The 27,780-nt window shown below is 32.9% G+C and overlaps 1 protein-coding gene across 2 annotated transcripts in view; it reads right to left on the reverse strand.

Annotated features, from left to right (window-relative positions):
• The window catches only part of hs3st1l1 (heparan sulfate (glucosamine) 3-O-sulfotransferase 1-like1), a 135,528-nt gene extending 108,084 nt beyond the window's left edge, over nt 1-27,444 (reverse strand). For both annotated transcript variants that reach the window (XM_073834804.1, XM_073834805.1), the window contains exon 1: nt 27,225-27,444. The gene's annotated coding sequence lies outside the window, so the exon portion shown is untranslated. The remainder of the gene's footprint in view (nt 1-27,224) is intronic.
• Between the last annotated feature and the right edge of the window lie 336 nt (nt 27,445-27,780).

The raw sequence follows: 27,780 nt of genomic DNA on the forward strand, positions 1-27,780 counted from the left end.
GGCTCCTGCCTCTCGCAGGTATTCGAAAAAGAGCCATTAAACACATCTATTGTCTAATTGTGTAGGTGAATAACACACAGAGCCGCCGCATTGACGCTTGTAGGGCGAAATGAAGAGTAACGCAATATGCGGTAAAGAAGGCTTTCGCTCTGATCCACGAATGAATGTCTTTTCCCCTCATCAAGCGGAATGATAAATTCAGCCCATAATGCATCAGCCTCAGAATTGGAGATGAAAAAATATTTTAAATTAGGTGTCAAAAAGCCTCATATTGAACAAGTCCCTCTCAAACTGCACTCCAAACGCGCCAGCGTCCAATTATTCCAAAATGACAGCAAATTGAACAGAAGAAAGCACAAAGCCGTCACTCCGAGGAATGCATATAGCATTAATGAGCCTGTCCCATCAGCACGGCTCATGTGCGATCATCTGATGCTATGTGAGTTTAAGGAGGCTTATGTGAAAGAACGCAATCAATACACTTATCCAGATGCACTGCACAGCCGTCGTGAGGCTAGGGATGGGGATCGTTGGGAATGTAATGATTCTGGTTCCGATTTCTTTAAAGGGACGGTTCGCCCAAAAATAAACATTCTGTCATCGTTTATTCGCTCCAGTGTCATTCTAAACCTGTTTGATTTCTTCTGGGGAAAGACAAAACGAGATGCTCTTTAACATACAGGCTAAAACAGATTTGTTTGAGCAGCAGACCAAAGTTGGAGCCATTATTAGGGGTGTGTGATATTTAAATGTTAATTATTTTACCAAAATAAGAGGGATCATACAAATGCATGTTATTGATTATTTGGTACTGACCTCAATAAGATATTTCACATAAAAGATGTTTACATAAATGACCCTGTTTGTTGATTTTTAATACGGTGTTGTTACCTGAATGATCCACAGCTGTGTTTTTTTGTTTAGTGATAGTTGTTCATGAGTCGCTTGTTTGTCCTGAACAGTTCAACTGCCTGCTGTTCTTTAGAAAAATTCTTCAGGTCCCACAAATTCTTTGGTTTTTCAGCATTTTTGTGTATTTGAGCCCTTTCCAACAATGACTGTATGATTTTGAGATCCATCTTTTCACACTGAGGACAACTGAGGGACTCATATGCAACTATTACAGAAGGTTCAAACACTCACTGATGCTTTAGAAGAAAAAAAAATGCATTAAGAGCCGGGGGTGAAAACTTTTGAATGGAATGGAGGTGTGTACATTTTTCTTATTTTGCCTAAATATCGTATTTTTTCCATTTAGCACTGCCCTTCAGAAGCTACAGAAGATACTTACATGTTTCCCAGAAGACAAAATAAGTGAAATTTACCCTGAACTTCAAATTCCAAAAGTTTTTACCCCCGGCTCTTAATGCATGGTTTTTCCGGCATTTTTGTGTATTTGAACCCTTTCTAACAATGACTGTATGATTGTGAGATCCATGTTTTCACACTGAGGACAACTGAGGGACTCATATGCAACTATTACAGAAGGTTCAAACACTCACTGATGCTCCAGAAGAAAAAAAAATGCATTAAGAGCCGGGGGTGAAAACTTTTGAATGGAAAGGAGGCGTGTACATTTTTCTTATTTTGCCTAAATATCGTATTTTTTCCATTTAGCACTGCCCTTCAGAAGCTACAGAAGATACTTACATGTTTCCCAGAAGACGAAATAACAAGTGAAATTTACCCTGATCTTCAAATACCAAAAGTTTTTATGCCTGTTTTTTTCCTTCTGGAGCATCAGTGAGTGTTTGAACCTTCTGTAATAGTTGCATATGAGTCCCTCAGTTGTCCTCAGTGTGAAAAGATGGATCTCAAAATCATACAGTCGTTGTTGGAAAGGGTTCAAATACACAAAAATGCTGAAAAACCACAGATTTTGTTAATTATACATGCTTTTTGATTAGCATTTCTTAATTGAACCATTACAACCAATTCTAGAAACAGTTCAAACGGAATTTGAAACAATAAAAATAAAATGGATTTCAAAGGGCCCTAAATAAGCAATGCATAAAACTCAAATCCACTTGTTAAGGGTGTTCACAAACAACACATTCTGGCATTCAAAACATCTGAAACAATCCAACAGAGCCACATTGGTCTCGAGATTTGGCTTTAAAGGTGAACATTTTAACCTTGACACAGCTTCTTGAATAAGCAGTGCTCAAAAACACAAAAAACAGCACAGCTATAGTACAGTCTGGAGATTTGGCTTTAAAAGTTAAAAATGTAACCTTGGTTTGATGTCAGTGATACCAAACATTATTGGTTCTTTTTACATAACCAATTGTGATTTGAATATGCACATCGTTAGAAAGAGATTTCCATTGAGTAAAGACTTGAAATATGGTGTATTTTTGGAGTTTGACAGCCTCTGGTCAGCAATCACAAGTTTTTTTGACCAAATCATTGCAAATGAATTACTTATAAGAATAATGAAAAATGAAACCAAGCATCAAAATAACTCACTTCTGGTATTTTAACCCTCTGGTTGCGTTAAAAATTGACCGGACTCCAAACAATTGCTTATAAATCTCTCATTCTGCTATATTGGATTCATTCTTTTAGTCAACTTGTTTTCTTTCATTTAAGACTGGTTTTCTGTTTATATCTGCATCTGCTTAATTGTAGGCCTCATTTATCTGTAGTAGGTACCTTGTGTTTTTGAGTGAAAAAATCATTTATGAATCATTTTCATAACTATTTATGGCAATTTTTGACAAGCGTGATTTTGTGCAATTTAAAAAAGCAAAGCTCCTGATTAAACATTCAAGCACACTAGTGTAAAAAACTATTAGTTATTCATAAAAAATGCTTTTTTCACTCAAAAACGAGGTGCCTACTTTCAGATGAATGAGGCCTATAATTAATCAGATGCAAATAGAAACACAAAACCAGTCCTAAATGAAAGAAAACAAGTTGACAAAAAGATTGAATCCAATATTATGTGATAATATAATAATGACAGATTTATAAGCAATTGTTTGGAGTCCGGTCATTTTTGACTTTTTGCAATTTTGTACAAAACAAAAGCATTTAAAAGCAAACTTCCACATTTCTTAAATCAAGAAGGGTTTTCCAGACAAGTAAAAATCGTCTTGTTGTCAAACAAAACAACTAAAAATCAAGTGTGTTTTTACTTGAAACAAACAAAATAATCAGCCAATGGGGTAAGAAAAATAATCTAGTTTTCTGTTTGAAATAAGATTTTTTTTTTTTGCTTACCCCATTGGCAGATTATTTTGCTTGTTCTAAGCAAAAACTCACTTAATTTTGACTGTTTTTTTTTTTTTTCCTGAAAACTTTTTTTTGGTTTGTAGATATTTTGGCTGGAAACGAGACAAAAAAAAATCTAAGTAAGAAATTTACATAATTTTACATATTTTTAAGCACAAGTATACAGATGTACAAAAACCTGTAATGAAACCAAACATCAAAATAACTCACTTCTGGTATTTTAAAACAATGTTCCCAACTCTGCATACAAAGGTGAAGGTGATAAAGAAAAACCTCAGTGCTCTCATGAATAATGCAGTTTGGCTCAAATATGCAAATCTATGTATTAGCCTAGTTATGCATGTACTGTAACTTACAGCGAGTTGAATATTATACTGTATATGAACGACAAGCAGTGCTAAACACACTGAATAAGTTGTGAAGCAGCTCCAAAATCTAATGTCTACTTGACTAATAAATGACATCCTGGGAGACTTACGGAATTAGCTAGTAGTACGCGGATACGTCTTGCAGCTATTAAAGACAATGATGTCGTTAGGTTTGGGAGGCTTGCGAGATGGACTGAGGCGAAGCGTAGCGCTGTAGCTAATCCCTCCATTTTCCCTAAAGGGCTAATCAGGAATCTGCTCCGACTGATCCCATCCATCTACATCTGAGCCAACTTAACAGAAAGAGTTCACGAGGAGTCTCAGCGGGCACCAAATGAGCCGAATCTAGGCCAAACTTTTAAAGACATGTATGGGTAAGTTAATATGTGGGATGGGGAGGGAAAGGGTTTAACATGCAAAAGCAGGGAAATTTCTTACCAGCACACGCAAGTGCCAGCAACTTTCAGTTTGGAGATCCCAAAAGGCCCAAACCATTGAAATTCAAGTTGTTAATGTGCATATTTTCAGGAGTAGTTCATGCTGATGTTAATACATTTCAATGTTTTCATGTTGCAATGGTTTCATGTTGGGTCTTCAGGAGTGTTGCCAGATTGGGTCAATATTTTACTGCCCATAAAAACCCACCCAAACGACATTTACTGCCAAAAGAATGTGAAAGGATTCTATTTCCATGCCAACCGAGGTTGAGGAGCACCGTTTTTATCTACTTAAAACTAATGACAAAATAAAATTATAACAATGAATCAATTTCAGCAGGAAGACAGATCAAAACATGGTAAATGCAGAAAAAGAAAATGAGCAAATATGACAAAAATGTTTCTTCTTGTTCAATGTCAACAGCAAAAATGAACCAATTCAAGTCCAGACAAAACCAAAACAAAAACAAAAAAAAGTTATTGGAACAAGCAATATAAGCCAGCGTTTTTGGTTATTGCTATGGTCACAATGCAAAAAGTGCTTTTCTTACTTTTTTTTGTCTTGTTTCCAGCCAAAATGTCTACAAATTCTTAAATTCTTTAAGTAAAAATTATTGTCTTGTTTTCAGAAAAAACAAGTCAAAATTTAAAGAGTTTTTGCTTAGAGCAAGCAAAATAATCTACCAATGGGGTAAGCAAAAAAATCTCATTTCAAACAGAATTGCAGTAAAAATTTACCAGAATTTTTTTTTTTTACCAGAACTTATTTACCAGAAAAATGTAAATACACGACACAGTATTTCTAAAAAATAAACTAATACATAAATTCATTTTTTTTACAAAAATCATTATAAAATGCTTTTAATTTAATTATTCAAATGTAATAAAACCATTCAAATGGAATCCAGAAAAAAACTGAAATTTGCTAAAAGTAAAACATTTCATAGGGCCTAAAATTTTCATTTTTGTTCAACTTTTAATAAATTGCTGTTAAATTGTGTACATTTCATGAGGTTAATTGATTACACATGCTTTTTGATTCATATTTTTTTTAATTGAACCATTATAACAGATTCTAGAAAAATGTAAACAGAATTTGGAAAAAAAAAATGGATTTCATAGGGCCCCATTGGCAAAACCCAAAAGACATTTACTGCCAAAAGAATGTGAAAGAATTGCATTTCCATGCCAACCAAGGCTGAGAAGCACCATTTTATCTCCTTAAAACTAATGACAAAATAAAATTATAACAATGAATCAATTTCAGCAGGAAGACAGATCAAAACATGGCAAATGCAGAAAAAGCAAATGAGCAAATATGACAAAAATGTTTCTTCTTGTTCAATGTCAACAGCAAAAATTAACCAATTCAAGTCCAGACAAAACCAAAACAAAAACAAAAAAAAGTTATTGGAACAAGCAATATAAGCCAGCGTTTTTGGTTATCGCTATGGTCATTGGTCACACTGCAAAAAATGCTTTTCTTACTTAGATTTTTTTGTCTTGTTTCCAGCCAAAATGTCTACAAATTCTTAAACTCTTTAAAAAAAAAAAATTAAATTCTTTAAAAATTAAATTCTTAAATTCTTTAAAAATTATTGTCTTGTTTTCAGAAAAAACAAGTCAATATTAAAGAGTTTTTGCTTAGAGCAAGCTAAATAATCTACCAATGGGGTAAGCAAAAAAATCTCATTTCAAACAGAATCGCAGTAAAAATTTACCAGAATTTTTTTTTTTTACCAGAACTTATTTACCAGAAAAATGTAAATACACGACACAGTATTTCTAAAAAATAAACTAATACATAAATTCATTTTTTTTACAAAAATCATTATAAAATGCTTTTAATTTAATTATTCAAATGTAATAAAACCATTCAAATGGAATCCAGAAAAAAACTGAAATTTGCTAAAAGTAAAACATTTCATAGGGCCTAAAATTTTCATTTTTGTTCAACTTTTAATAAATTGCTGTTAAATTGTGTACATTTCATGAGGTTAATTGATTACACATGCTTTTTGATTCATATTTTTTTTAATTGAACCATTATAACAGATTCTAGAAAAATGTAAACAGAATTTGGAAAAAAAAAATGGATTTCATAGGGCCCCATTGGCAAAACCCAAAAGACATTTACTGCCAAAAGAATGTGAAAGAATTGCATTTCCATGCCAACCAAGGCTGAGAAGCACCATTTTATCTCCTTAAAACTAATGACAAAATAAAATTATAACAATGAATCAATTTCAGCAGGAAGACAGATCAAAACATGGCAAATGCAGAAAAAGCAAATGAGCAAATATGACAAAAATGTTTCTTCTTGTTCAATGTCAACAGCAAAAATTAACCAATTCAAGTCCAGACAAAACCAAAACAAAAACAAAAAAAAGTTATTGGAACAAGCAATATAAGCCAGCGTTTTTGGTTATCGCTATGGTCATTGGTCACACTGCAAAAAATGCTTTTCTTACTTAGATTTTTTTGTCTTGTTTCCAGCCAAAATGTCTACAAATTCTTAAACTCTTTAAAAAAAAAAAATTAAATTCTTTAAAAATTAAATTCTTAAATTCTTTAAAAATTATTGTCTTGTTTTCAGAAAAAACAAGTCAATATTAAAGAGTTTTTGCTTAGAGCAAGCTAAATAATCTACCAATGGGGTAAGCAAAAAAATCTCATTTCAAACAGAATCGCAGTAAAAATTTACCAGAATTTTTTTTTTTTACCAGAACTTATTTACCAGAAAAATGTAAATACACGACACAGTATTTCTAAAAAATAAACTAATACATAAATTCATTTTTTTTACAAAAATCATTATAAAATGCTTTTAATTTAATTATTCAAATGTAATAAAACCATTCAAATGGAATCCAGAAAAAAACTGAAATTTGCTAAAAGTAAAACATTTCATAGGGCCTAAAATTTTCATTTTTGTTCAACTTTTAATAAATTGCTGTTAAATTGTGTACATTTCATGAGGTTAATTGATTACACATGCTTTTTGATTCATATTTTTTTTAATTGAACCATTATAACAGATTCTAGAAAAATGTAAACAGAATTTGGAAAAAAAAAATGGATTTCATAGGGCCCCATTGGCAAAACCCAAAAGACATTTACTGCCAAAAGAATGTGAAAGAATTGCATTTCCATGCCAACCAAGGCTGAGAAGCACCATTTTATCTCCTTAAAACTAATGACAAAATAAAATTATAACAATGAATCAATTTCAGCAGGAAGACAGATCAAAACATGGCAAATGCAGAAAAAGCAAATGAGCAAATATGACAAAAATGTTAAATGTCAAGAGCAAAAATTAACCTATTCAAGTCCAGACAAAACCAAAACCGAAAAAGTGATTGGAACAAGCAACATAAGCCAGCGTTTTTGGTTATCGCTATGGTCACACTGCAAAAAATGCTTTTCTTACTTAGAATTTTTGTCTTGTTTCCAGCCAAAATATCTACAAATTCTTAAACTCTTTAAGTAAAAATTATTGTCTTGTTTTCAGAAAAAACAAGTCAATATTAAAGAGTTTTTGCTTAGAACAAGCAAAATAATCTACCAATGGGGTAAGCAAAAAAATCTCATTTCAAACAGAATCGCAGTAAAATTTACCAGAATTTTTTTTTTTTACCAGAATTTATTTACCAGAAAAATGTAAATACACGACACAGTATTTCTAAAAAATAAACTAATACATAAATTCATTTTTTTATAAAAATCATTATAAAATGTTTTTAATTTAATTATTCAAATGTAATAAAACCATTCAAATGGAATCCAGAAAAAAACTGAATTTTGCTAAAAATAAAACATTTCATAGGGCCTAAAAATTTCATTTTTGTTCAACTTTTAATAAATTGCTGTTAAATTGTGTACATTTCATGAGGTTAATTGATTACACATGCTTTTTGATTCATATTTTTTTAAATTGAACCATTATAACAGATTCTAGAAAAATGTAAACAGAATTTGGGAAAAAAAAAAAAGGATTTCATAGGGCCCCATTGGCAAAACCCAAAAGATATTTACTGCCAAAAGAATGTGAAAGAATTGCATTTCCATGCCAACCAAGGCTGAGAAGCACCATTTTACCTCCTTAAAACTAATGACAAAATAAAATTATAACAATGAATCAATTTCAGCAGGAAGACAGATCAAAACATGGCAAATGCAGAAAAAGCAAATGAGCAAATATGACAAAAATGTTAAATGTCAAGAGCAAAAATTAACCTATTCAAGTCCAGACAAAACCAAAACCGAAAAAGTGATTGGAACAAGCAACGTAACAAGCCAGCGTTTTTGGTTATCGCTATGGTCACACTGCAAAAAATGCTTTTCTTACTTAGATTTTTTTGTCTTGTTTCCAGCCAAAATGTCTACAAATTCTTAAACTCTTTAAGTAAAAATTATTGTCTTGTTTTCAGAAAAAACAAGTCAAAATTAAAGAGTTTTTGCTTAGAACAAGCAAAATAATCTGCCAATGGGGTAAGCAAAAAAAAATCTTATTTCAAACAGAATCGCAGTAAAATTTACCAGAATTTATTTACCAGAAAAATGTAAATACACGACACACTACTTCTAAAAAATAAACTAATAAATAAATTCATTTTTTTATAAAAATCATTATAAAATGGTTTTAATTTAATTATTCAAATGTAATAAAACCATTCAAATGGAATCCAGAAAAAAACTGAATTTTGCTAAAAATAAAACATTTCATAGGGCCTAAAAATTTCATTTTTGTTCAACTTTTAATAAATTGCTGTTAAATTGTGTACATTTCATGAGGTTAATTGATTACACATGCTTTTTGATTCATATTTTTTTTAATTGAACCATTATAACAGATTCTAGAAAAATGTAAACAGAATTTGGAAAAAAAAATGGATTTCATAGGGCCCCATTGGCAAAACCCAAAAGAAATTTACTGCCAAAAGAATGTGAAAGAATTCCATTTCCATGCCAACCAAGGTTGAGAAGCACCATTTTTATCTCCTTAAAACTATTAACAAAATAAAATTATAAAAATGAATCAATTTCAGCAGGAAGACAGATCAAAACATGGCAAATGCAGTAAAAGCAAATGAGCAAATATGACAAAAATGTTAAATGTCAACAGCAAAAATTAACCTATTCAAGTCCAGACAAAACCAAAACCGTTGATTGGAACAAGCAACATAACAAACCAGCGTTTTTGGTTATCGCTATGGTCACACTGCAAAAAATGCTTTTCTTACTTTGATTTTTTGTCTTGCTTCCAGCCAAAATGTCTACAAATTCTTGAACTCTTTAAGTAAAAATTATTGTCTTGTTTTCAGAAAAAAACAAGTCAAAATTAAAGAGTTTTTGCTTAGAACAAGCAAAATAATCTGATAATAGGGGAATTTTTTACCAACACACACAAGTGCCAGCAACTTTCAGTTTGGAGCTCCCAAAAGGCTCAAAGCATTGAAATTCAAGTTGTTAATGTGCATATTTTCAGGAGTAGTTCATGCTGATGTTAATACATTTCAATGTTTTCATGTTGCAATGGTTTCATGTTGGGTCTTCAGGAGTGTTGCCAGATTGGGTCAATATTTTACTGCCCATAAAAACCCACCCAAACATCATGAAGAATGAGAAGGAGATGCATATTGACAATTTAGTCTGGAATGAAAGAAATGGAATTCTTTCACATTCTTTTGGCAGTAAAATTCGATTTTCAGCGCGATTTGGCGTGGCTTGTCAGTGATGTACGGCGGGGTGTTTGAATTGCCGCTCCAGCTGAACGCACGTGATGGGGATTTACTACTAATCAAAGTACCGGCTTCATTGACTAAACGCGCCTCACAACATCGTTCGATTAATCGTTGCATCGTCTGAGGAAGATACACTTTTTTTCCCAATGCGTGCAACATTTAACGCCACAGCTTTATGAATTCAAGACTTTCTGCTCTGATTTAAGAGCTTTTAATGTCTACAATTAGTGGAAGGGCAAATTAAGTTTCTAAGGCCTTTTTAAGAACCAAAGAAACCTTGAATTCATCATGCTAGCATTAAAGTTATCCGCCAACCAGCATTTTCCTCATGCTAAAAATAATTTACTATTTTTTAATATAAATATTTTAAATAAAAAGCTTTTGTGCACAAAAGACTTTTGTGCTCTGATTTAAGACTTTTTTCAGGCTTAATTTGTGGAAGGGCGAATTAAGACTTTTTAAGACCTGCAAAAACCCTTTATGTTAGCATTTAGTTTATGCATTGTCTTCATGCAAAATATAAATGTCCTATTTAGTAAAAAAAAAAAAATTGTAATGCATGCAACATTTAATGTCACTATTTTATTAATTCAAGACTTCTGTGCTCTGATTTAAGTGCTTTTTAAGACCTTAATCAGTGGAGAGGCTATTTAAGCATTAAGACTTATATATATTATATTATATATTATTATATATATATTAGGGCCGGGACTCGATTAAAAAATTTAATCTAATTAATTAGAGGCTTTGTAATTAATTAATCGAAATTAATCGCATTTTAATCGCATATAAATATTTGACCTGAGAACAGTGAGAAGTAAGTTTTTTTTATATGGATTTTTATTATACCATTGAATAATGACTGAATACATAAGCTTAAGCAACAAAATATTGTTTATTTTTGTTCAACCAAGTCCAACAGACCAGTGCAATATTGCCATTAAGTGTAGCAATAGGCTCGATGTGCTGTGGTGAGATGCGAATTCCTTGTTGCATAGCTTGCATACAACCATGCTCTTATCGACGCTTCCATCCATTTGTTTTTTTATAACAAAATTTCCCATCCACAGTGCCAACCAAAGCGGTCCCATCAGCTTTTTTGACAATGTTCACTGTGGTTTGTTTTGCTGCGTCCCAATTCGCCTACTTATACTATGCCCTATAAGTATGTACTCTTTTTGTGAAGAAAAGTACATACTTTTGAGTATGTAGCAGAATAGTAGGCAAGCTTTGGGACGTACTACTTCGTCATAACTGCTTCTTTAAGGGACGCTCTGTTGCTTAGTTACCTGAATCCTGTCACTGTTTAAACTGCCCTGTCAATCATCACAGTTAACATTATCTACATTTCGTTTAATTTAATTTCCTACCGTATTAGAGAGAAATTAAGAGGCACGTTCTTTAACGAGTCTTTCATGCCGAGAACTTTGCTCTTGTGTTTGCTTAATTATGCATTTAAACGTTAATGACCAAACCTATCATTATAAATGTTGCTGCACATGGAATATAACGCGGATAACACTTTAAAAATATTTTTATCAGGTTACACACTGATTATTTATCACTCAAACCCCTTTCTCTACCTGTCCGTTGGTCGCGCATATCCTCCATGTTTGTAGTTTTTTAACACTTTTTATGCGTGTTTGTAGTTCTAATCGAATCCTCGTTCACGGCGCAGTGTGTTGTGGCCAATATTAGCCGTTAGAGTGTGCATTGATCGTTAAGTAGTAGACCATCTGAGAATCTTTGGAATACTTTTTTAAACATACTACGATTTGGGACATACAATACTATTTAGGACGGACGCAGCTTGTCTGAACGCTAGTTGGTGCTCCAGTATAATCGGTCCACCGAATCTCATCCAGTGAGAAACGTTCCGCGGTGCAAAACTAAGTGTGATTAAAATGCGTTAAAAAATTTTAACGCGTTATTTTTGTGTAATTAATTAATCTAAATTAACGCGTTAAAGTCCCGGCCCTAATATATATGTGTGTGTGTGTGTGTGTGTGTGTGTGTGTGTGTGTGTGTGTGTGTGTGTGTGTGTGTGTGTGTGTATATATGTGCGTGCATTAGACAACCAGCCCTTTCTCTTCTCATGGAAGACATGCAATGTCAACGCAATGTGAAACTAAACAGTTTCTCGCTGTCGGTGCTTGTAATGATTTTACATCTTTCTCCATGCACCAAATGTTCGGCAACAGAAATAATTAGCAGATTAAGCGAAAATGCAGAATTAAATTATACCGGCACGCACTAATGCAGCAAACTAGTTGGCAATGTGGACGCATTTAAAAACTGTCCACATTGCCAACTAGTTTGCTGCATTTGGTGCATCCCTAGTTGAAGTCCTCCCTGAAGTCCATGTGGCAACACCGGTCATCCCTTGATGTCCAATGTAAAATTTATTTCCAGAACACTGGTTGCTGTGCATATTTACCAAGATGATCTGCTGCTCTGACAGTCTTGCAGCGTTTGTTGTTTTAAAAACAGCAAGGTGCACAAAACTCAATGCCATCTGCGAAACGAAAGCTTCTTTTGGATTTAAAAGGGTCCATAAGTCAGAGAACTGGGCGCAGACAAAGACTGCCTTTAAGCACTGTTAGATCTGAGAGGAAAAGCAAAGCGCATCCCTCAGGGGCTAATCTGTATTTGCCCAGTTCAGCATTAACCATATAAAAGAGAGTTCAATAAGTCGCAGAACAAAAGTCAGCTGAGAGCCTTGACGTGTCTGGCCTGCGGGCGTCGCATGAGTTACACATCGCCGGCAGCAAGCGGCTCACGCGCCCATGACAAATGACTCCTCTAGTCATGGCATATTACCATGCTCTGTGCCCGTCTCGGCAGAATCCTTCTAGAAGCCTGCCAGGTGTGAGAACATTTCATTCTTTTAGCGCTGGAATATTTTGATGTATTATTCATTTAGGGTGTAGTCCCTCTCGTTCCGATGCAAAGTGAGCTAAATGAGCCGAATCTCACGAAACCTGTCATAAACACGTCCAGATCATATTTCACCCCGACTCAAAAGAAAAATATGAAATGATATTACGCACAAAGAAAATGAAGCCTATTTTTGGACTAGGCTTCATGCATTGTGCTATTCTTTGATTTTCATGCCAGTTGAGCAGATTTCATCCCCAATTTCTAATATCATTCTCATTACTGTAATGCATATAAAAGACTGATTTATTGTTTCAAACATATTGATCCCAGGGTTTCTGCAGGTGTAATTAAAATGTATTTAAAGACATTTGTAAGACCAAGTAAATAAAACTTGCGAATGCAAACGTCTAAAGATGCTTAAATCAATACTTCACTGAAAACCAAAGTGACATAAAATGAAAAGTCTGATTAAAACGAGAACAAATATCTGCTAATGGGCTCAGAAAAACATCTTAGTTCAAAAAGGGAAAACAAGATTATATCCTTTTGCCATATTTGTTCTTGTTTGAAGCATAAAATAATTTTGTTCAATGTTACAAGATTTGCATTCTCAAGCAACTGTGTCTTGAATTAAAGATGTTTAGATATTTGTCTTGAAGAAATACGGAGGAAGATGCAATTTTTTTCCAATGCATGCAACATTTAACGCCACAGCGTTATGAATTCAAGACTTTCTGCTCAGATTTACGAGCTTTTTAATGTCTAAAATTTGTGGAAGGGCGGATTAAGACTTGAAAGGCCTTTTTAAAAACCGAAGAAACCTTGAATTCATCATGCTAGTATTAAAGTTATCCGCAAACAAGCATTTTCCTCATGCTAAAAATAATCTTCTATTTTTTAATAAAAATATTTGAAATAAAAAGCTTTTTTGTTTGTTTGTTTTGCAATGCATGCAAAAAATAATGCCATGATTTTATGATTTCAAGACTTTGCGCTGTGATTTGAGACTTTTTTTAGGTCTTAATTTGTGGAAGGGCAAATTAAGACTTTTTAAGACCTGCAAAAACCCTTCATGTTAGTATTTAGTTTATGCATTTTCTTCATGCAAAATATAATGTCCTATTTTGTAATAAAAATTCCAAAGAAGATATACATTTTTTGCAATGCATTCCACATTTAATGCCACTATTCTATGATTTCAAGACTTTTGTGCTCTGATTGAAGCCCTTTTTAAGGACTTAATTAGTAGAAAGGCAATTTAAGACTTTTTAAGACCTTTTTAGGACCTGTAGAAACCAAATTATATAGGTATTTAATGTATGCATGCATTATAACAAGCATTTTCTTCATGCACAAATATATAATTTCCTGTTTTTAATAAAAATGAGAAAAAAATTATTATTTTGCAATGCATGCAAGACCTGCAAAAACCCTTCATGTTAGTATTTGGTTTATGTATTTTCTTCATGCAAATATTTTTTCTGTTTTTTTAAAAGAAAATACCAATGAAGATTTATTTTTATTTTTTTTGCAATGCATGCAACATTTAATGCCACAATTTTATGATTTCAAGACTTTCTGCTCTGATTTGAGACTTTAAGTCTTAATTTTTGCAAAGGGCAATTTAAGACTTTAAGACTTTAGTTTATGCATATTATTCAAACAAAATATAATAATTTTTTGCAATGCATGTTTAATGCCATAGCTTACAAATATAATTTCCTTTTTTTTTTTTTTTTTGAAATGCATGCCAAATTTAATAAAATTTCATAAATTGAGAACTTTCTGCTGTGATTTAAGACTTAAGGTCTTAATTTGTAAAATGGCAAATTAGGACATTTTAAGACCAGCAGAAACCCTGAATCCATCATGCTAGTATTTTTATGCATTTTCTTTATTTTTTATTTTTTAATGAAAATAGAAGATATAATTTTTTTGCAATGCATGCAACATTCAATGCCACGATTTTATAATTTCAAGACTTTCTTATTTCCCTCGTCTCTTATTTAAGACTTTTTTAGGTCTTCATTCGTGGAAAAGCGAATTGAGACCTGCATAATATTAGTATTTAGTTTATACATTTCCTTCATGCAAAATATAATGTCCTGTTTTGTAATAAAAACACCAAATAAGAATTTTTGCGATGCATGTAACATTTAATGACAATTTAATGAAGGCCTTTATTTGTGCAATGGCGAATTTAGTATTGCAAGTATTTAATTCATGCATTTTCTTCATGCAAAATATAATTTCCTTTTTCTTCAAGATTCTGAACAGAAATCCGACCCTTAATTATGAGCTTCACCCAAGAGTGAAACTCAGCTCCAATTTTCTAAGCAGATACGAGCTAAAGCAGTGGAAATAATACAAACGCCTGGCAAGATTTCTGCCAAAACCGCAGACATCTGGACTGCAAACTCCCCAACACCCTCCGAACACAATCTGCTCCTATAACAACTGTACGTCCCAACTCCAGCAGGAGAATATTAATTATCAGCAGACATTAAGGCCTGCAGATTGAATCTGGCACGCATTAAAGCAGCGCGTGTTACCACGATAGCTCGCGGACCTCCTGAGGGGAAAGATGTCTAGATTTTCTCTCCCGAAAAAGAGCCGAATACATTTACATGCTTAACAATGTTCCATTCCCTCAGCTAGCAATTTTCCTCCTTTAATTCAACTAACACAATCTCATCAAATATTAATATCGCTCTTGAGTCGTCTCCGACGGAAAGGAAGAGAAAATGAGAGCCGATTATAGAGAAATAAAACAAATAACAAAAAAAAAAAAGAAGAGAATTCATTCGAATCATTTAAGAGAGCAGAACACGAACTCACAAGGATTATTATTTGATCTTATCAAGGACGCATCGCTTTGCATCTTTATGTTCAGGCTGGTATTATTAATGCATTCTGCTCTCTAATCATGTCTTACAGAGAAATACATTTGTTGCCGTTTTCAATTCACAGTCGCGTGTTCTTTTAAACGCAGCAAATTTCGTTCTGTAATTAGGTAATTAGCTTCTAATCTCTAAACTTTTAATCTAATAAAGTAAATGCGATTCATTTTCCCCTGATGTCAGTTCTGGCACTCTTTCATTCTTTCCAAGTAAACAAAACAGGAGGAATGCTGTTTGATTGCCTACTAAACTGAAGCATTCACCACTCTGCTCTGTGAAGTATAAAATTAATGCCAACAATTTTATGATTTCAAGACTTTCTGCTCAGATTTAAGTCCTTTTTATGGCTTTAATTAGTGCACGGGCAATTTAAGAATTTTTAAACATTTTTAGAACCTGCAGAACCCCATTGTGTTCGTTTTTAATGTATACACAAACAAGCATTTTCTTCGTGCATAAATATAATTTCCTGTTTTTGAATAAAAATGAGTAAGATATTATTTACAATGCATGCAAGATTTAATGCCACAATTGTATGATTTCAAGAATTTTTTAGGTCTTAATTTGTGGAAAGGTGAATTAAGACTCAATAAGACCCGCTTTCATGTTAATATTTACTCTATGCATTTTCTTCATGCAAATTTTTATTTCTTATTTTTGAACGCAAATACAAAAAAAAAATGAATTTATGCACAAAAAAGCATTTCCTTCATGCAAAAATATAATTTCCTGTTTTCCAATAAAAATTAGTAAAATATTATTTTTTACAATGCATGCCAGATTAAATGGTATTATTCAGGCTGGTATTATTAAGGCTGTTTGATTGCCTACAAAACTGTGAAGCGTTCACCACTCTGTGAAGTATAAAAATAATGTCATAATTTTATGATTTCAAGACTTTCTGCTCAGATTTAAGTCCTTTTTATGGCTTTAATTAGTGCACGGGCAATTTAAGAATTTTTAAACATTTTTAGAACCTGCAGAAACCCCATTGTGTTAGTTTTTAATGTATACACAAACAAGCATTTTCTTCATGCAAAAATATAATTTCCTGTTTTCCAATAAAAATTAGTAAGATATTATTTACAATGCATGCAAGATTTAATGCCACAATTGTATGATTTCAAGAATTTTTTAGGTCTTAATTTGTGGAAAGGTGAATTAAGACTCAATAAGACCCGCTTTCATGTTAATATTTACTCTATGCATTTTCTTCATGCAAATTTTTATTTCTTATTTTTGAACGCAAATACAAAAAAAAAATTAATTTATGCACAAACAAGCATTTCCTTCATGCAAAAATATAATTTCCTGTTTTCCAATAAAAATTTGTAAAATATTATTTTTTACAATGCATGCCAGATTAAATGGTATTATTCAGGCTGGTATTATTAAGGCTGTTTGATTGCCTACAAAACTGTGAAGTGTTCACCACTCTGTGAAGTATAAAAATAATGTCATAATTTTATGATTTCAAGACTTTCTGCTCTGATTTAAGTCCTTTTTAAGGCCTTAATTAGTGGAAGGGCAATTTAAGATTTAACATTTTTTTCAAAAACCCTTCATGTTAATATTTAGTTTTAATTTCTTATTTTTGAATGAAAATACCAAAACAGATATTTTAATTTATGCACAAACATGCATTTCTTCATGCAAAAATATAATTTTCTGTTTTAAGATAAAAAATTAGTAAGATATAATTTTTTACAATGCATGCCAGATTTAATGCCACAATTTTATGATTTCAAGACTTTTTTAGGTCTTAATTTGTGGAAAGGTGAATTAAGACTCTTTAAGACCCGCAAAAACCCTTCATGTTAGCATTTAGTCTATGCATTCTTCACACAAAACTTTATTTCTTATTTTTGAATGAAAATACAAAAACATTATTTATGCACAAACATGCATTTTCTTCATGCAAAAACAAAATTTTCTGTTTTCAAATAAAAATGAGTACAATATTATTTTTTACAATGCATGCCAAATTAAATGGTATTATTCAGGCTGGTATTATTAATGCATTCTGCTCTCTAATCATGTCTTACAGAGAAATACATTTGTTGCCGTTTTCAATTCACAGTCGCGTGTTCTTTTAAACACAGCAAATTTCGTTCTGTAATTAGGTAATTATCTTCTAATCTCTAAACTTTTAATCTAATAAAGTAAATGCGATTCATTTTCCCCAGTTCTAGCACTCTTTCATTCTTTCCAAGTAAACAAAACAGGAGGAATGCTGTTTGATTGCCTACAAAACTGAAGCATTCACCACTCTACTCTGTGAAGTATAAAATTAATGCCAACAATTTTATGATTTCAAGACTTTCTGCTCAGATTTAAGTCCTTTTTATGGCTTTAATTAGTGCACGGGCAATTTAAGAATTTTTAAACATTTTTAGAACCTGCAGAAACCCCATTGTGTTAGTTTTTAATGTACACAAACAAGCATTTTCTTCATGCATAAATATAATTTCCTGTTTTTGAATAAAAATGAGTAAGATATTACTTACAATGCATGCAAGATTTAATGCCACAATTGTATGATTTCAAGAATTTTTTAGGTCTTAATTTGTGGAAAGGTGAATTAAGACTCAATAAGACCCGCTTTCATGTTAATATTTACTCTATGCATTTTCTTCATGCAAATTTTTATTTCTTATTTTTGAACGCAAATACAAAATTTTTTTATTAATTTATGCACAAACAAGCATTTCCTTCATGCAAAAATATAATTTCCTGTTTTCCAATAAAAATTAGTAAAATATTATTTTTTACAATGCATGCCAGATTAAATGGTATTATTAAGGCTGGTATTATTAAGGCTGTTTGATTGCCTACAAAACTGTGAAGTGTTCACCACTCTGTGAAGTATAAAAATAATGTCATAATTTTATGATTTCAAGACTTTCTGCTCAGATTTAAGTCCTTTTTATGGCTTTAATTAGTGCACGGGCAATTTAAGAATTTTTAAACATTTTTAGAACCTGCAGAAACCCCATTGTGTTAGTTTTTAATGTATACACAAACAAGCATTTTCTTCATGCAAAAATATAATTTCCTGTTTTCCAATAAAAATTAGTAAGATATTATTTACAATGCATGCAAGATTTAATGCCACAATTGTATGATTTCAAGAATTTTTTAGGTCTTAATTTGTGGAAAGGTGAATTAAGACTCAATAAGACCCGCTTTCATGTTAATATTTACTCTATGCATTTTCTTCATGCAAATTTTTATTTCTTATTTTTGAACGCAAATACAAAAAAAAAAATAATAATTTATGCACAAACAAGCATTTCCTTCATGCAAAAATATAATTTCCTGTTTTCCAATAAAAATTAGTAAAATATTATTTTTTACAATGCATGCCAGATTAAATGGTATTATTCAGGCTGGTATTATTAAGGCTGTTTGATTGCCTACAAAACTGTGAAGTGTTCACCACTCTGTGAAGTATAAAAATAATGTCATAATTTTATGATTTCAAGACTTTCTGCTCTGATTTAAGTCCTTTTTAAGGCCTTAATTAGTGGAAGGGCAATTTAAGATTTAACATTTTTTTCAAAAACCCTTCATGCTAATATTTAGTTTTAATTTTATTTCTTATTTTTGAATGAAAATACCATAAATAATATTTTAATTTATGCACAAACAAGCATTTTCTTCATGCAAAAATATAATTTAATGTTTTTGAATAAAAATGAGTAAGGCGTTATTTTTTTACAATGCATGCAAGATTTAATGCCACAATTTTATAATTTCAAGACTTTTTTAGATCTTAATTTGTGGAAAGGTGAATTAAGACTCTTTAAGACCCGCAAAAACCCTTCATGTTAATATCTAGTCTATGCATTTTCTTCAAGCTAAATTTTATTTCTTACTTTTGAATGAAAATACCAAAACAGATATTTTAATTTATGCACAAACATGCATTTCTTCACGCAAAAATATAATTTTCTGTTTTAAGATAAAAATTAGTAAGATATAATTTTTTACGATGCATGCCAGATTTAATGCCACAATTTTATGATTTCAAGACTTTTTTAGGTCTTAATTTGTGGAAAGGTGAATTAAGACTCTTTAAGACCCGCAAAAACCCTTCATGTTAGCATTTAGTCTATGCATTCTTCACACAAAACTTTATTTCTTATTTTTGAATGAAAATACAAAAACATTATTTATGCACAAACATGCATTTTCTTCATGCAAAAACAAAATTTTCTGTTTTCAAATAAAAATGAGTACAATATTTTTTACAATGCATGCCAAATTAAATGGCATTATTCAGGCTGGTATTATTAATGCATTCTGCCGTCTAATCATGTCTAACCGAGAAATACATTTGTTGCCGTTTTCAATGCATGTGTTGTTTTAAACGCAGCAAATTTCGTTCTGTAATTAGGTAATTAGCTTCTAATCTCTAAACTTTTAATCTAATAAAGTAAATGCGATTCATTTTCCCCTGATGTCAATTCTGGCACTCTTTCATTCTCTCCAAGTAAACAAAACAGGAGGAATGCTGTTGATTGCCTACAAAACTGTGAAGCATTCACCACTCTGTGAAGTATAAAAATAATGAGTAAAGTTTACTCGGTTCGGTCTGTCGCTTGGAGAGCACGACTACATTCTTGGCCGTGTGTTAAGAAATCCATGTTGCTTAACCAAAAATCCAGCCAAATTTTTATCTAACACAAGTGATGGCTCGATACAACCGTTGCCGTAAACCACAGCCTTTATGTTCTCAATAGTCTTGTTTAGTCAAATCAGCAGCTGTGTATGATGATAAGCCACGACTTTGAAGCGCAGCCATGTTTGGTTTCTTTGTGCCAAAGCGTTGGACATCTGAAGCGCTACGGCATTCACGACAGCTGCGTGCATTAAGCATTTAGTCAACTCGCGGACGTCTCGTGCCGCTGGGACACGCGTCTCGGTTTAACGCTTCCCCTGGAGACAGATCAAGTCCAATACTTTCAGCTACAAATGAATCGCACGTGGCACAGGCAGAAATCTTTACATTTACCACCCACAGCCGTACCATTACAGTCACATTATTGCCACCTGATCGGGATCTCAAGCGCACAGGCAATCTGAACTAAAACATTTGCACTTAAAACCGTCTGGTTGTGTTCAGATTCCTGTCACACTTCTGGTGTTCCCGGTCAAAAATGACCGGACTCCAAACAACTGCGTATAAATTACTCATTATGCTATATTATCGCCAAATATTGGATTCAATCTTTTTGTCAGCTTGTTTTCTTTCATTTAGGACTGGTTTTGTGTTTCTATTTGCATCTGAGTAATTGTAAGCCTCATTTATCCAAAAGTAGGCACCTATTTTTTTTGAGTGAAAAAAACATGAATAATTTTCACAATAAAAAAAAATACTACAATTTGCCCTGTTTCTCACACTAGTGTGCTTTAATGTTTATTATAAAACGGTTAGTTCCATTCCTCAATTCTGATTGGTCAGCAGCTGTGTGGTATTCATGACACGGCACTGCTATGACCGCTTCACTCAACGGTTTTGTGTATCATTGAACCTCCTTAGCAACCACCCTTAGCAACGTAAACACAGCTGCAGCAGTTAGGGACTACTTTTTTACAGCGGAAGGCAGTTATTTATTTTACTTCATGAAAACGTACAACTTAATATATATAAATTAATATATATTTTTGATTTTAATATTTTTATTGTGTGGTAACCGTTTTATAAAAGCAATAAGGTACTTGAGGCCGTGCTGTATCATGAATAAATCACGGCTGAAGGGGTTGCAGGCACTCCGCTTCGCGTCGTGCCTAACAACGCCCTTCAGCCGTGATTTATTCATGATACAGCACGGCCTCTCGTACCTTATTGCTTAAATCAGGAAGTTTGATTTTAAATGCTTTTATTTTGTACAACATTACACTTAACAGAAATGCCCGGCCATTTTGATCTCCTATTGTGAAAATTATTCATAAAAAATGCATTTTTTTTCACTTTAAAAATGAGGTGCCTACTTTCAGATAAATTAAGCCTACGATTAATCGGATGCAAAGAGAAACACAAAACCAGTCCTAAATGAACGAAAACAAGTTGACAAAAAGAATGAACCTAATATTTGGTGATAATATAGCAGAATGACAGATTTATAAGCAATTGTTTGGAGTCCGGTCATTTTTGACCCGTGAACACCACAGGCGTGACTTTTTGCAATTTTGTGCAAAATAAAAGCATTTAAAAGCAAACTTCCTGATAAAACATTAAAGCACAATAGTGTGAGAAACAGTTAGCATTTTTTGTGTAATGTTGTGAAAATTATTATTTTTTAAATTATTTTACTTTACTCAAAAAACAAGGTGCCTACTTTCAGATAAATGAGGCTTACGATTAATCAGATGCAAATAGAAACACAAAACCAGTCCTAAATGAAAGAAAACAAGCTGATATTAGAATAAATCCAGTATTTGGTGATAATATAGCATAATGAGAGATTTATAAGCAATTGAAAATGGGAACACCACAAGTGTGACTAGGTAAAATAAACAAAAAAAAAAATGACAAATTATACAAAAAAAAATTCTGAGAAGTACTTATACCAGTGTTGTTTTTGACAACCATCTTAGATTTAGTCTTAGTCTTTTGGACTAAAATGGTTATTAGTTTTAGTCAAATTTTAGTCACTTCTATATGTGATAGTTTTAGTCCAATTTCAGTCGACGAAAAGTCAAGAAGGTTTTAGTCTAGTTTTAGTCAACGAAAAGTCAAAAAGGTTTTAGTCTAGTTTTAGTCAACGAAAAGTCAAAAAGGTTTTAGTCTAGTTTTAGTCGACGAAAAGTCAAGAAGGTTTTAGTCTAGTTTTAGTCGACGAAAAGTCAAAAAGGTTTTAGTCTAGTTTTAGTCAAAAAAAAGGGGAAAAAGTAGTCTTTTATCAAATTAATGTAGGTCAGTAAGTATTTTGCTGTTGGGTAGTGTCACTTATAAGTTCTGAAAATAGCAGATCTATAGTTCAACACAATGTGAGCTTCCGGACCGACTATTTTTACCAATAATTACAATAATGAAGGAATGTTTTAAAACATAAAAGACAAACAAGGATGGAATGCTAAAACGGCTTGCCATAGTAGTATGGCAAAGAGTATTTAATGCTAAAACGGCTTGCCATAGCGGCAGATATTTTTCGGTTTTGATTGGCATGCACAATAAGCAGAAATGACATGCATTTTAAACGCCTGATGGACCACCCACTAACATTTTCGTCTATTTTCGTCTCGTCAACGAAAACTCACACACGTCTCGTCATGTTTTAGTCATCAACGAGCCAATTTTATCTCGTCAACGTCTCGTTATCGTCATGGAAAAAAGTGGCATCAACGAAATGATTTCGTCATCGTCATCGTTGACGAAAACAACACTGACTTATACCCTGTGTGAACAAAGTCAAGAAGTTTGAGTCCAACGCGAGAATGTTAACTAGTGTTTTTAGGAAAAAGAAAATCTTTTTAGGGTCAATTTGACCCAAACACCACCAGAGGGTTAATTGAAAACCTGCTTCAGTAAAACTGCACGAGCCGCCAGGCTCACCGAGACGAGCCAGAGGGAATCCAAAAATAAACAGCACCTCGTTCTTTTAATTAAAGGTGAATCCATTGGCCTGTGGCAAAACGCCTCGAACCAAACTCAGCCGTTCTTAAACAGCTCAATATAAGATGACAGCGGGTTACAAGCCAGGAGAGGACTCTCGGGGTCCCTAAAGAAGAGTATCGAACAGGCTGTCCATCCCGCCTGCTCCTGTTTTCTCAATACCCTTGCCACTAACGGTTAAACTTCACGGCTCCCGTCACATCTCGCCCAGTCTAATCGGGTTGGACTTAAACAATGAGACAGGGCTAAACCGAATGCACCCGCAAATGAGAATTGATGCAGTGCATATCGCCTCTACCTGTGTGATGAATGGCTCTGAGTAAACCATCGGATGGACTCAGAAGCGTGAGGGATTGACACGGGAATACTGCGTCTGCTCGTGCACGCTTTCCTGTTAGACCGTAAATAGCAGCCCGAGACGGAGCGCCACAACAACCCAGGTTTCAATTACATGCTGATGAATTGCAGAGACGTTCATAAAGAGAATTAAGCATCTAAAAGCAACTTGAAACCGTCAATATCTCAGGATATCAAATCATTTGCACGAGTTTCAAGCATTCGAATCCTACTTTATGAAGCGTTTTACTCCACAATACGAGCTTGCTGAACTGGCATATATGAAATCCCTTAAGTGCCCTACTGCATCTACCAAAGGCAAACAAAACAAGTCTTTGCTGCTAATCAATTCATACTGTGCATGCACGAATCCATGCGAATTCCCATACACCATTAAAAATAAAGGTGCTTCACGATGCCTTAGAAGAGCCATTTTTGTCTAAAAGGATCCGTAAAGAACCTTTAACATCTGAAGAACCTTCTGGTTATTTGTGACGAAAGATTAGATTATAAAAAGGTAAGAAAGAGTTCTCTAAAGAACCTTTGACTGAATGGTTCTTTTTGGAAAAAAATGGTTCTTCTACAGCATCGCTGTGAAGAACCTTTTAACGCACCTTTATTTTTAAGAGTGTAGGGAGAAATCATTTATAGGAAAGGAAGTCATTGCTTGTTTATACTGTAAATAAATAGAATAAGAGGGATAAAGACAAAAAAATTAAAAGTTGTACTTGTTTACCACAACTAATATGCAAGCAGTTGTGAAGTAATGTTATTATCAGCATTATTTTTAATACTAAACAGTCTTCACTTTCAAAAAAAGTAAAGCCTTGCTTTTTTTAGAGCAGTTCTTTGGCACATGTATATAACAACCATTCAACACCATCAAATGTGACCATGGAGCACAAAACCAGTCATAAGCTGAATAAATAAGCTCCTTTGATGTATGGTTTGTTAGGATAGGACAAAAATTGGCTGCGATACAACTATTTGAAAATCTGGAATCTGAGGGTGCAAAAAAATCGAAATATTGAGAAAATCACCTTTAAAATTGTCAAAATGAAGTTCGTAGCAATGCATATTACTAATCAAAACTTAAGTTTTGATATTTACAGTAGGAAATGTGTTCATGGAACATGATCTTAATATCCTAATGATTTTTTGCATAAAAGAAAATCGATCATTTTGACCCATGCAATGTATTTTTGGCTATTGCTACAAATATAAATAACCCGTGCTACTTAAGACTGGTTTTGTGGTCCAGGGACACATATTTATCAAAATACCACTGGCAGCATTACTGTACCAAGGTACTGCTAAAGTAAAACAATCATGAGAAAACAATAATTGACCACAGCTTTTTGTTTTGGACATGGTGCCATGGTAATGCCATGTTTTATTGGACTTATATTATTTTAAGCACCTTAGAACACCATGCAAATACCATATGCAATTACAGTAATCAAAAAGTACCACGGTACTGCTACACTACCATTTTTAGTAGTAGGCTACTAATAGGAAAAAAAATCATATCTCACTAAGAAAGCAATTTACAATGGTTTTCCGATACTGTACCATGGTACTACCATGTATCATTGGCAGTACCATTATATTTATTTACATATATCGGAGTGGCGCATATATATTTGACTCTGTACCACAAAACCATTAAGTAGCATGGGTATATTTGTAACAATAGCCAAAAATACATTGTATGGGTCAAAATTATAAAAAAAAATTTCATACCAAAAAACATTAGAATATTAAGTAAAGATCATGTTCCATAAAGATATTTTGTAAATGTCCTACTGTAAATATCAAATCGTAATGTTTGATTAGTAATATGCATTGCTAAGAACTTCATTTGGACAACTTTAAAGGTGATTTTCTCAATATTTTGATTTTTTTGCACCCTCAGATTCCTGATTTTCAAATAGTTGTCTCGGCCAAATGTTTTCCTATTCTAACAAACCATACATCAATAGAAACCTTATTATTCAGCTTTGCTTCAGATGATGTAAACCTCAATAAAAAAAAAAAAAGACAAAAGGTTTGTGGGCCAGGGTCACATATTGAATATACAAAAGTACCAAGGTATTATTGCCATAACTGTGCCATAGTACTGCTATACTTCTTTCTTGTAAGTATTATTACAAAACAATCATGACCTCAGCAAAATCTTCAATGGTTTTCAGATACTATACCATGCTACTATTGGTAATACCATGGTATTTTGTTACAAAGCCATGCAAATAAAAAAATTACCATCACTATACCATCGTAATTCTACAATACTTTCTTCTATTAATACTAAACAACCATGATCTCAGCAAAAAAATATTTAGATAAATGAAAAGTAATAAATAGATAAAACAATTACAGCGTTTTTGTAAACTGTACCATGGTAGTACCATGTTTATTTTTTATACTATGCCATCTCCTTACATATATGTGACTCTGGACCACAAAACCAGTCATAAGTCACACATGTATGTTTGTAGCAATAGCCAAGAATACACTGTATGGGTCAAAATGATCAATTTTCCATTCATGACAAAAATCATTAGGATATTAAGTAAAGATCATATTCCATGAAGATACTTTGTAAATTGCCTACTGTAAATATGTGACCCTGGACCACAAAACCAGTCTTAAGTAGCACAGGTATATTTGTAGCAATAGCCCAAAATACATTTTATGGGTCAAAACTATCGATATTACTTTTATGCCAAAAATCAGGATATTAAGTAAAGATCATGTTTCATCAACATATTTTGTAAATTTCCGTAATATCAAAACTTAATTTTTGGTTAGTAATATGCATTGCTAAGAACTTAATTTGGACAACTTTAAAGATGATTTTCTCCGTATTTAGATTTGTTTGCACCCTCAGATTTCATTTTATCAAATAGTGTCTCTGCCAAATGTTTTCTTATCCTAACAAACCATACATCAATGGAAAGCTTATTTATTTAGCTTTCAGATGTTGTATACATCTCAATTTCAAAATAATTTACCCTTATGACTGGTTTTGTGGTCCGGGGTCACATATATAAAAACTTAATTTTTGATTGGTAATATGCATTGCTAAAAACTTCATTTGGACAACTTTAAAGATCAGTATTTTGATTTTTTTTTGCACCCTCATTTTCCAGATTTCCAAATATTGCCCTATCCTAACAAACCATACATCAATGGAAAGCTTATTTAATCAGCTTTTAGATGAGGTATAAAACTAAAAAAAAAAAAAAAAAAAAAAAAAAAAAATGGACCCTTATGACTGGTTTTGTGTTCCATGGTCACATATTGGAGTAACATGCATATAAAACTGTAAATACATGTGGAAATATTGGTATATCAAAGTACAGTACAATACACTACTTAATTTTAAGAATTAATACAAATCAATCACAAACTCATCGAGCTTTACAAATGCTTTACGAATACTGTACCAAGGCACTATTGATAATACCATGGCTTTACTTTACGTACACTGAAGTACCATGCAAATGTCACTGTATTCCAGTATCATTATAACCAAGATTCACAGTTTTACGATGCCATCGCTGTATGTTTCCACCACAGTACTTTTAATAACGCTCATTCCAGTATAAAACAAACAATTAAAGCGATTATTTCAGACATGAGACTGAAATCCCCCAGCTCTCTGTATAATGAATGTTGTGCAGGTGACAGAAACGCACCTGTGTTTCCTCGCGAGTGCAGAGCTGAGGAATCCATCGCTCCGCGTCCGGCGCGTGTCTCACGGCGCACACGGGAACTGTTCAGATCGGTTCGGTCCGGTTCGGTTCTCCAACTGACTGTAGTGTCGTGTCTCCTCTCGAAGTGTTGATTTCTCCTAAAGAAGAGCAGAAGTCAATCACATCACTCCTTGAGGAAACGCACAGCGCTGATGTTTCTCCACACGCGCTGAGCGCGAGACTGACGAACACACTGCGAGAGACGCGCGCGGAGTTCAGACAGAGTATGTGTGTGCGTTTGCGTGCGCGTGCGCGTGGTGTGTGTGTGACTGAAGGAGGAGTCGTTTTGATGCGCACAGCTCTAACAATCTCACTATATAAACTATTAAACATTTCACTCACCATTTATCATGGTTAAAACACAGAGGGGTTTAGTTAGAGCCATAACTGTGGCTTAATTTTATCTTTGCATTTTTGCTAAATTAAAAATAATATATATATATATATATATATATATATATATATATATATATATATATATATATATATATATATATAT

This window comes from Garra rufa, chromosome 2, assembly GCF_049309525.1.
Source record: "Garra rufa chromosome 2, GarRuf1.0, whole genome shotgun sequence".
Lineage (NCBI taxonomy): Eukaryota > Metazoa > Chordata > Actinopteri > Cypriniformes > Cyprinidae > Garra > Garra rufa.